Here is a 12,034-nt window from a genome sequence, read left to right as displayed (position 1 = left end):
TCTTGTTTGCTGTATTCTGACTGTGTCTCTCAGGAGCAATCTACATCCGGCTCCTGTCTGCCTGCACTTCTTGGCTTCATCCATCTTGTCTAATTGGGTGGCTGTATATGTATGGGCCACATGTGGGGCAGGCTCTGAATGGGTGTTCCTTCAGTCTCTGTTTTAATCTTTGCCTCTCCTTTCCCTGCCAAGGGTATTCTTGTTCCCCTTTTAAAGAAGGAGTGAAGCATTCACATTTTGATCATCCGTCTTGAGTTTCATTTGTTCTAGGCATCTAGGGCAATTCAAGCATTTGGACTAATAGCCACTTATCAATGAGTGCATACCATGTGTGTCTTTCTGTGATTGGGTTACCTCACTCAGGATGATATTTTCCAGTTCCAACCATTTGCCTACGAATTTCATAAGGTCATTGTTTTTGATAGCTGAGTAATATTCCATTGTGTAGATGTACCACATTTTCTGTATCCATTTCTCTGTTGAAGGGCATCTGGGTTCTTTCCAGCTTCTGGCTATTATAAATAAGACTGCTATGAACATAATGGAGCACGTGTCTTTTTTATATGTTGGGGCATCTTGTGGGTATATGCCCAAGAGAGATATAGCTGGGTCCTCAGGTAGTTCAATGTCCAATTTTCTGAGGAACCTCCAGACTGATTTCCAGAATGGTTTTACCAGTCTGCAATCCCACCAACAATGGAGGAGTGTTCCTCTTTCTCCGCATCCTCGCCAGCATCTGCTGTCACCTGAGTTTTTGATCTTAGCCATTCTCACCAGTGTGAGGTGAAATCTCAGGGTTGTTTTGATTTGTATTTCCCTTATGACTAAAGATGTTGAAAATTTCTTTAGGTGTTTCTCAGCCATTCGACATTCCTCAGCTGTGAATTCTTTGTTTACCTCTGAACCCCATTTTTAATAGGGTTATTTGTCTCCCTGCGGTCTAACTTCTTGAGTTCTTTGTATATTTTGGATATAAGCTCTCTATCTGTTGTAGGATTGGGAAAGATCTTTTCCCAATCTGTTGGTTGCCGTTTTGTCCTAACCACAGTGTCCTTTGCCTTACAGAAGCTTTGCAGTTTTATGAGATCCCATTTGTCGATTCTTGATCTTACAGCATAAGCTATTGGTGTTTTGTTCAGGAAATTTTTTCCAGTGCCCATGTGTTCCAGATGCTTCCCTAGTTTTTCTTCTATTAGTTTGAGTGTATCTGGTTTGATGTGGAGGTCCTTGATCCACTTGGACTTAAGCTTTGTACAGGGTGATAAGCATGGATCGATCTGCTTTCTTCTACATGTTGACCTCCAGTTGAACCAGCACCATTTGCTGAAAATGCTATCTTTTTTCCATTTGATGGTTTTGGCTCCTTTGTCAAAAATCAAGTGCCCATAGGTGTGTGGGTTCATTTCTGGGTCTTCAATTCTGTTCCATTAGTCTGTCTGTCTGTCTCTGTACCAATAGCATGCAGTTTTTATCACTATTGCTCTGTAATACTGCTTGAGTTCAGGGATAGTGATTCCCCCTGAAGTCCTTTTATTGTTGAGGATAGTTTTAGCTATCCTGGATTTTTTGTTATTCCAGATGAATTTGCAAATTGTTCTGTCTAACTCTTTGAAGAATTGGATTGGTATTTTGATGGGGATTGCATTGAATCTGTAGATCGCTTTTGGTAAAATGGCCATTTTTACTATATTAATCCTGCCAATTCATGAGCATGGGAGATCTTTCCATCTTCTGAGGTCTTCTTCAATTTCATTCTTCAGAGTCTTGAAGTTCTTATTGTACAAATCTTTTACTTGCTTGGTTAAAGTCACACCGAGGTACTTTATATTATTTGGGTCTATTATGAAGGGTGTCGTTTCCCTAATTTCTTTCTTGGCTTGTTTCTCTTCTGTGTAGAGGAAGGCTACTGATTTATTTGAGTTAATTTTATACCCAGCCACTTTGCTGAAGTTGTTTATCAGCTTTAGTAGTTCTCTGGTGGAACTTTTGGGATCACTTAAATATACTATCATATCATCTGCAAATGGTGATATTTTGACTTCTTTTCCGATCTGTATCCCCTTGACCTCCTTTTGTTGTCTGATTGCTCTGGCTAGAACTTCAAGAACTATATTGAATAAGTAGGGAGAGAGTGGGCAGCCTTGTCTAGTCCCTGATTTTAGTGGGATTGCTTCGAGTTTCTCTCCATTTAGTTTAATGTTAGCAACTGGTTTGCTGTATATGGCTTTTACTATGTTCAGGTATGGGCCTTGAATTCCTATTCTTTCCAGGACTTTTATCATGAAGGGGTGTTGAATTTTGTCAAATGCTTTCTCAGCGTCTAATGAAATGATCATGTGGTTTTGTTCTTTCAGTTTGTTTATATAATGGATCACGTTGATGGTTTTCCGTATATTAAACCATCCCTGCATGCCTGGGATGAAGCCTACTTGGTCATGGTGGATGATTGTTTTGATGTGCTCTTGGATTCGATTTGCCAGAATTTTATTGAGTATTTTTGCGTCGATATTCATAAGGGAAATTGGTCTGAAGTTCTCTTTCTTTGTTGGGTCTTTGTGTGGTTTAGGTATAAGAGTAATTGTGGCTTCATAGAAGGAATTCGGTAGTGCTACATCTGTTTCAATTTTGTGGAATAGTTTGGATAATATTGGTATGAGGTCTTCTATGAAGGTCTGATAGAATTCTGCACTAAACCCGTCTGGACCTGGGCTCTTTTTGGTTGGGAGATCTTTAATGATTGCTTCTATTTCCTTAGGAGTTATGGGGTTGTTTAACTGGTTTATCTGTTCCTGATTTAACTTTGGTACCTGGTATCTGTCTAGGAAATTGTCCATTTCCTGCAGAGTTTCAAGTTTTGTTGAATATAAGCTTTTATAGTAAGATCTGATGATTTTTTGAATTTCCTCTGAATCTGTAGTTATGTCTCGCTTTTCATTTCTGATTTTGTTAATTTTGACACACTCTCTGTGTCCTCTCATTAGTCTTGCTAAGGGTTTATCTATCTTGTTGTTTTTCTCAAAGAACCAACTTTTGGTTCTGTTGATTCTTTCTATGGTCCTTTTTGTTTCTTCTTGGTTGATTTCAGCTCTGAGTTTGATTATTTCCTGCCTTCTACTCCTCCTGGGTGTATTTCCTTCTTTTTATTCTAGAGCTTTTAGGTGTGCTGTCAAGCTGCTGACATATGCTCTCTCCTGTTTCTTTCTGCAGGCACTCAGAGCTATGAGTTTTCCTCTTAGCACAGCTTTTTATTGTGTCCCATAAGTTTGGGTATGTTCTACCTTCATTTTCATTAAATTCTAAAAAGTCTTTAATTTCTTTCTTTATTTCTTCCTTGACCAGGTTATCATTGAGTAGAGCATTGTTCAATTTCCACGTATATGTGGGCATTCTTCCCTTATTGTTATTGAAGACCAGTTTTAGGCCGTGGTGGTCCAATAGCACGCATGGGATTATTTCTATCTTTCTGTAACTGTTGAGGCCTGTTTTTTGACCAATTATATGGTCAATTTTGGAGAAAGTACCATGAGGAGCTGAGAAGAAGGTATATCCTTTTGCTTTAGGATAGAATGTTCTATAAATATCTGTTAAGTTCATTTGGCTCATGACTTCTCTTAGTCTGTCTACGTCTCTGTTTAATTTCTGTTTCCATGATCTGTCCATTGATGAGAATGGGGTGTTGAAATCTCCTACTATTATTGTGTGAGGTGCAATGTGTGTTTTGAGCTTTAGTAAGGTTTCTTTTACGTATGTAGGTGCCCTTGTATTTGGGGCATAGATATTTAGGATTGAGAGTTCATCTTGGTGGATTTTTCCTTTGATGAATATGAAGTGTCCTTCCTTATCTTTTTTGATGAGTTTTAGTTGGAAATTGATTTTATTTGATATTAGAATGGCTACTCCAGCTTGCTTCTTCTGACCATTTGCTTGGAAAGCTGTTTTCCAGCCTTTCACTCTGAGGTAGTGTCTGTCTTTGTCTCTGAGGTGTGTTTCCTGTAGGCAGCAGAATGCAGGGTCCTCATTGTGTATCCAGTTTGTTAATCTATGTCTTTTTATTGGGGAGTTGAGGCCATTGATGTTGAGAGATATTAAAGAATAGTGATTATTGCTTCCTGTTATATTCATATTTGGATACGAGGTTATGTTTGTGTGCTTTTCTTCTCTTTGTTTTGTTGCCAAGATGATTAGTTTCTTGCATTTTCTAGGGTATAGCTTGCCTCCTTATGTTGGGCTTTACCATTTATTATCCTTTGGAGTGCTGGATTTGTATAAAGATATTGTGTAAATTTGGTTTTGTCATGGAATATCTTGGTTTCTCCATCTATGTTAATTGAGAGTTTTGCAGGATACAGTAACCTGGGCTGGCATTTGTGTTCTCTTAGGGTCTGTGTGACATCTGTCCAGGATCTTCTGGCTTTCATAGCTTCTGGTGAAAAGTCTGGTGTGATTCTGATAGGTCTGCCTTTATGTTACTTGACCTTTTTCCCTTACTGCTTTTAATATTCTTTCTTTATTTTGTGCGTTTTGTGTTTTGACTATTATGTGACGGGAGGTGGTCCAAACTATTTGGAGTTTTGTAGGCTTCTTGTATGCCTATGGGTATCTCTTTTTTTAGGTTAGGGAAGTTTTCTTCTATGATTTTGTTGAAGATATTTACTGGTCCTTTGAGCTGGGAGTCTTTATTCTCTTCTATACCTATTATCCTTAGGTTTGATTTTCTCATTGAGTCCTGGATTTCCTGTATGTTTTGGACCAGTAGCTTTTTCTGCTTTACATTATCTTTGACAGTTGAGTCAATGATTTGTATGGAATCTTCTGCTCCTGAGATTCTCTCTTCCATCTCTTGTATTCTGTTGGTGAAGCTCATATCTACAGCTCCTTGTCTCTTCTTTTGGTTTTCTATATCCAGGGTTGTTTCCATGTGTTCTTTCTTGATTGCGTCTATTTCCATTTTTAATTCCTTCAACTGTTTGATTGTGTTTTCCTGGAATTCTTTCAGGGATTTTTGCGATTCCTCTCTGTAGTCTTCTACTTGTTCTCCAAGGGAGTTCTTCATGTCTTTCTTGAAGTCCTCCAGCATCATGATCAAATATGATTTTGAAACTAGATCTTGCTTTTATGGTGTGTTTAGATATTCCGTGTTTGCTTTGGTGGGAGAATTGGGCTCCGATGATGATAAGGCTACTTTTTTAACAACAATATTTCATCTGTTTGGAAATAATTTTCAACAATATTAAACAACATTTTTCTATTAAGGAACTATTAATATACTTCTTTTACAAATATTTTTCAATGTCACCCAGAAATCTCTGCCAATAGTTAAGTTTGTTTATTGCTTTTTTTGTTTTTATTTGGGTCTATGTTAATTTCACATCATGCACTCCTATCCTACTCATCTCCCGCTCCCCTCATACTATCCTCTACCCTTGCCACCTCCCCCTAACAAATTAAAAAATAGTTGTGTGGAAGAGGCAATGTGTCCCACAGTATATACCCTTCTGTCCATACTTCTCTGTTTGCAGATATTCATTGCAATGACCTGTAGGTGTGGTACCAAGCCTCTTGCTTCTGCTACACTATCAATATTGGACCCTCACTGGGACTCTTCTCAGTTATCCTGTTGCTGCCCTGTGTCATGGAAATCCTATAGTTTTGGATCTGTAGAACCAGCCCCTTCATACACTGCTTAAGTTCATCCAAGGGGCAAGTGTTGGAATATGCCAATTTAAATGCCTGGATCTGGGCCTGCGTGGTATCTGAGCTGGTTAACCTCGCACCTCTCACCCACACATCTTCAGGGCTAGCTCATCGCCAACCCCGGCAACCAGAGCCAGCTCTACCGTGCTGCCCAGGGAAAGGTCATGACCCAATCTTCCGTGTGTTGCAATCAGTGAGGGACAGGGTCAGTTTTTCCACTCTCATGACCCCATGGCAAGTGCTCACACATGCCATAGATGGCCAGGGTGAAGGAGAGGAGAAGGGCCTCTCTCATTCCTTTGTACCACTGCCCAACAGACAAGATCCCTGTGCTCAGGCCTCAGGGCTGGCTCATCTCCAAACCCCACCTCCAGCACTAGCTATGTTGCCCTGTGAGGTAGAGGATCTACTCTCTCAAATACTGCAATAGGTAAGGGGCAGGACCAGCTCTCATGTTCTCATGACTTCCTTCAGGGTCAACTCTTCCCCCTGCCACTGGTACTGAGGGCAAAAACTACGGGAGGATTTCTATACATATACATATACATATACATACACATACACATACACATACACATACACATACACATACACATACACATACATATATACATATACATATGTTATCATGCCACACAGCAGACAAGAGTGCTGCAACTGATAAGAGGCAAGACTAACTCTCTTGTTCTCATGACGGCAAATCTGGGCCTCCTGCCTGCCACAGGTGGTGAGTAGGGAGGAGGATATCTCTATTTCATCCATGCCACCACACAGGAGGTGAGTGGTAAGGGCAGCTCTCCCATGCTTGTATCCTCATTGCCAGTTTATTTTCAACTCCTGCAGTGTGCAAGGGACCCGATCTCCTGAGTACTACCACTGCTTAGGGGTCCCCAGGCAGTAACCCAGACCAGTAATATCCCCTGGCCTTTGGCAGTAATAGACCCCTGGTGCTGTAGGGCCACTGACCCAGATGTGTTCCCTCATGGAAGCCTGGGCCAGGTCCCCACTGTGCTCTGAGATAGCATCAGGCCGTTCCTCGCTACCCTTGAGTCTCCAGTTCTGCCTCTCTTCATTGTACCCACATCCTTCTCTTTCTCTTTCTTTTCCATTTCTCCACCACCCTCTTAGTGGTGCCCAGGACCTCTGAGTGTCTAGGGTCATCTCAGAAATGGCCTCAGCAGTAATTTTGACCCCAGGCAGACCATCTCAGCTGCGGTGTACACCATCAGGCCTATGAAGTGTCAGACTAGTGCTCATCTCAGGCTACTTCTCTGTTAGGTAACCCTGGCACTAGACTAGTGATTGTCTCAGACTAGCTTTTCCATGAAATGTTAGGCTACTAAGCATTCAGTTTGTCACAGATCAGAACACTTGAGTGTAGAAATAACCTCTTTCCTCTCTGCCACCTACTGACACACATGTGACACAGCAGCCACACCTGCAGTGCCTCCACGGGCAAATATTTATTGTTTTTTAATCTTGTAAATAATGTATTAGTGTAGTAGCACACATACTGAGAAATTAATAGAATAAAGGCTGAAGAGAGTACTTTATGTCAGTGGGGATTAGTATATGCACATTTAAAAAAAGACAAGGCTTGTGTGCCACCAATTTATATTTAAATTTATAGTTTATGTTTAAAATGTTCCTTAGAGAATACTATACATATGTTTCGATCTAATACTTTGATATTCGAAGCATTATTAATACATTATAAAATATATAATACATGACTTTGTTTTCTAGTTAACATTGTAAGGGTGATTCCTAAGCACTGTCTTAATAGCTAAGACTTTGGAGGAGACTTACACTCCTGAATACGTTTAAAGCAGTAATAAGGAATGAGCTACTTGCGTCTTCTTGAGACCTTTCTTCAAGCTTTCAGTAATAAACTATAGGTCTGGACCAGTGAGTGCTCTGCCAGCCTCCAGTGCAGTAGCTACAACACAGCGCAAATCATGCAAGCATCATTCTGCTCTTCTTAGGCAGCTGTGCCCGTCAAGCAAAGAACCGTTCAATCTTTATCACTCTGCCTGAAGTGAAAGAAGTGGCTCTTTATCACTCTGCCTGAAGTGAAAGAAGTGGCGTCTTCTCCTTTCCCTTTTGTAACTGGGTCTGGGTTGCCTGTGATAGGGGGTTTCTATTTTTTTGACAAGAGAAGTCCAGAATTCATGTGGTCAAAGAACCATTCTCTGAAACTCATCTGTGGCTCGCTCTTCTTTAATTCCTGACTTCATTCAAACACTCACCATCAACTCTGTGAGATGTTAGAGGACATTAATTTTTGTTTTGCAGTTGTAATCCTAGAAAGGCCCTTTGAATGAAGGCTCAAAATCTGAACAAAAAATTGTACAAAAGAAATTTACCAAGACTAAGCTAATTCTATGTGTTTCCTTTCCTCCCAGTAACTTCCAACATTAAAACTAAATACAAATTCTTATTGAATACCATCACGACCCTGTATCCCTAAAGATATAGAGAAGAATCTGTTTAAAGTGTTGTATTATCTTAAAAGCACAAATTAATCATGACGTTTTTAAATTGTAAATAAGCAATACTATAGAGACAAAAGAAGCTTGTATTAAACCAATGTCACATTCAGGAGTATGATGTCTGGAAACAGCTCATCTGTTGTAATATATGAATATTGTAACACATATATGAATATATAAAATTCATATTGAAAGGTAAGGAAGTATGTGCTTTGTGAGAAAGTAAGCTTCAGTTTATCTGTGGAATGCAAAAGTCATATCAGATCCCTGCAGGATGAAATTTAAAAGTGCAGTTTTTCTAACCCAGCTAGTCCCAAATAATTGAAATGGAGATCTATTGATTTATTGAACAAGCTTCAAGCACAATAGCTCTGCAGATATTCCTAATCCTCTCAGTACCTAGCTAATTCCAAGCCCTGAGTTACTTGCACTCTGTCTCTCTTTAGCTCTCTTCACGGAGAATGAATTCCCTTCATGATTCTCCCTCATGCCTGATCTCATGGTAATCATCTTCTTCTTCCTCTACCCCATGGCCTTCTCCTGGACCCTCACCTGTGTCTTTTCTCTTGGCTCTCCTCCTGCAGTCCCTTGACTGGGATTGGAAGTCCAGACGTTTTGTCCACTTTGTCCAGTCATTGGCTGTTTAGCCTTTTATTAATTTAATCAAAACTAATAAGGGAAGATTCTTTACACCACACTGATCCAGGAGATCCTTCACTATTCATCACAATGCCCATCCATGGACTGTGACTAGATCTTGAAGTACAGAAATCAGCATCTGAATACACAGTGCATAAGACCAATCTCCAGAAAATTCCCCACCACATAAATGGGAAGGCAGCCCCTGACCTGAACACAAACTAACTGAATAACTACAAGAAGAATTTGGAATATTCTATCTGTGAAGCCAGAGTAAAATCATAGTATTGTGAGAAAATCATGTTTGATGGGTTTCAAAGCTGCATTTAAATATACTGTTACACTTTATCATCCCAGTAGGATAGGGTCAATCATGTTCATTTTGCAGAAGGATGTGATTCCAAAAAGATTAAATGGTACACTTAGAAGGTGAAGACTAACAACTGGTTAAACTTGGTGCAAAATTTATCACTTTAACTTGATCCACTAACATTTTTAACTATAGATCTATGTTACAGCCTTTGAAACTAGGAAATGCATCCTCCTCTCTTTACTATGTACTTCATCAGCTCAACTGTCACATGTAAGGTAATGAGACATTAGGAAGATGTTTCACTCAGTAACTTTACGTTACAGTCATGCAAACCTTGGTCCCATTCACAGAACTCAGGCTTCTTGTGTGTTTTGTTTTATTTTGTTTGTTTTGCTCTACAGTGTGGTGGAATAGTTTGTAGTACCAGCAGTGGGCATGGAAGAGACTAGAAGATCCCTGGGGCTTGCTAGATAGCTACTCTAGCCTGTTTGGTGAGCTCCTGATCAAGGAGATATGGTCAGAAAGAAAGGAAGAAAGAGAGAAAGGAAGGAAGAGAGGAAGGAAGGGAGGAAGGGAGGGAGGGAGGGAGGGAGGGAGGGAGGGAGAAAGGAAGGGTGGGGACAGAGGGAGGGAGGGAGGGAGAGAGGGAGAAAGGAAGGGTGGGGACAGAGGGAGGGAGGGAGGAGGAAGGAAGGAAGGAAGAGGAGGGGAGGAAAGGAGATTAATACTACATTACACACACACACATACACACACACACATACACACACACACACACACACACACACACACACACCCCAAGTAATAGAGAGGGGGAGGAGAGAAGAGAGAAAAAGATTGCAAGATTTATACTTAAAATAATTTATACAAAAATAATAAGAATTTCTTGTATGTTTGTCATTTTACATGCCTCCAGTATATGAAAATATGATTTTATTCTAACATTTGCAAGAACATGAATACACGTTTTAAAGGAGATAATTAAAATCTTCATAGTTCTGTATGAATATCCTCATAGATGTGCCTAGCCCTGCAAAGACTTGATGTGCCAGGGTGGAAGGGTACCCAAAGGAGAACTTTCTCCCTGTCAAAGGAAACAGGAAGGAGGTATGGGGGAGGGACTGTGTCAGTGGGCACAGGGGGTCAGCAACTGGGATGTAAAGTGAATAAATTAATTAATGGAAAAAGAGTATCTTTATGGAAATTGAATAGTCTATCCTTTTGAAATGTTTTGCTGGTGCTAAAAATTACATTCTTCTGAGACTACTGTTAACATTTTTACTGGATTACTGTTAAGGTTGAGAGCACTTTTATGATCATTTCAATATCTCCAGTTTGAATTGTGTAGCAGATTTGGTTTGGTTGGACACTTTTTGTTGGTATTACTCTAGATTTTCATGTTTCCTCAAACTCTGATACACGGTTGCTCCATTTGTTGAACTCACTCCTTCAAATATAGCGAAAGGACCTAAGCTTAAATGATGTCATTTTACTTTGTTTTTACTTTAGCTTAATTTTATAAACATTGATTAGATTTTTATGATATTTATTTCTATATTGCATAATACAATTAATTCCTTTTTTAACATTTTTGTTGGAGGCAAGCTCTCATCCATCCCAAGCTGCCTCAGACTTGCTGTGAAGCTATATTCCTCGGGAAGGTACAGAACTGGTTGAATATATAAATATAGATAAACATATATTGAATATATAAACATATATATTGGATATATATTTATATATTTCAGAAGTTGTTCAGTCCATAAGGCTGTATGTTTCAGCTGGTATTCAGTATATGCTGGAATGCAGAAATACACTCTAATGTCAGTGCTTGGTTCCAACAGTGATTTTGAATACACTAATTTTAAGGATTTGCTTATTTTTCTTTGCTGTGTTTGAATGTTTGCCTGTGTGTACATATGTGGACAGTGTGTGTGTGTGTGTGTGTGTGTGTGTGTGTGTGTGTGTGTGTGTGTGTGTGGTGCCTTCATAGACAAGAACAGGGCATCAGATTCCCTGGAACTAAGCTACAGAGGGCTGTGAGTCTCCATGTGGATACTTGGAACCCAGACTGCGTCCTCTGTAAGAGCAGAAAGAGCTCTTCACCACTAAGCTATTTCTCCAGGCCAGGGACTGTTGTTTTCTGCTTATATATTTCAGTTATTGTTTATTCTTAAAACATTTGACTAGCATAATTCTGAGATGCACTTCTAAGATTTCTCTTGTACTCACACATGGATATTTTTTATAAGGTTCCATTACACAGCTGCAAGGCAGTGACACAGATACTGAACTGTAACACTGAAGTCCAGCATCCCACTCAATACCCCTCATCTTATTTTACATGGTTGAGCTATAGATGCACCATGTATATGAAAATCACTTTCTGCAATTGTTCTTTCCTATTTTCCATTGGACCTATTTATTCAATTTACAGCCAATTATCTACTATGATATTGATACTCTGGCATTTAAAATTCATGATACAACTTCCTATGTGAAATTTACTTCTTATCCAAAATTCCTTAAGTCTAAGATTAGCTTAAATTAGTTTATAGCCTTCCTTTCTTTAGGATTGCCTAATATTTGTTGGCCTGAATTGCTCTATTTTTCACTTTTTCTTACATCCAAGATGGCATTAAATTTTGTTTTTACCCAATCTGGATGTAAAATTTGAATATTTTCCATCTGACTAAGTCAACTCAACTTTCCTTTTTGACCAGTCACTATAGGTGTCAGATCCCATTTCACCCAGACCAAGCAACTTCGCAATTTTTTTAAGTGGGAGGAGAAATGTGATTTCTTTATTCTCTTGGGAAAAAATCCATTTTGAAAATTTGTATGTAGGATCAAATAAGATTTATACAGTGTCTCTTAGACATGAGTTCATTTCCTT

General features: G+C 39.3%; 1 long non-coding RNA gene and 1 other non-coding gene across 3 annotated transcripts in view; one reads left to right on the top strand and one right to left on the bottom strand.

Moving 5' to 3' along the window:
- LOC120095588 (uncharacterized) overlaps positions 1-12,034 on the top strand; it is a 166,052-nt gene that overhangs the window by 16,765 nt on the left and 137,253 nt on the right. The window lies entirely within an intron of this gene.
- Positions 7,022-7,154, bottom strand: LOC120095746 (small nucleolar RNA SNORA17). Its single transcript, XR_005491538.1, has one exon. It is a non-coding gene; the product is annotated as a small nucleolar RNA SNORA17 (small nucleolar RNA).

This window comes from Rattus norvegicus, chromosome 11, assembly GCF_036323735.1.
Source record: "Rattus norvegicus strain BN/NHsdMcwi chromosome 11, GRCr8, whole genome shotgun sequence".
Lineage (NCBI taxonomy): Eukaryota > Metazoa > Chordata > Mammalia > Rodentia > Muridae > Rattus > Rattus norvegicus.
This window is presented reverse-complemented; position numbering and strand designations above follow the sequence as displayed.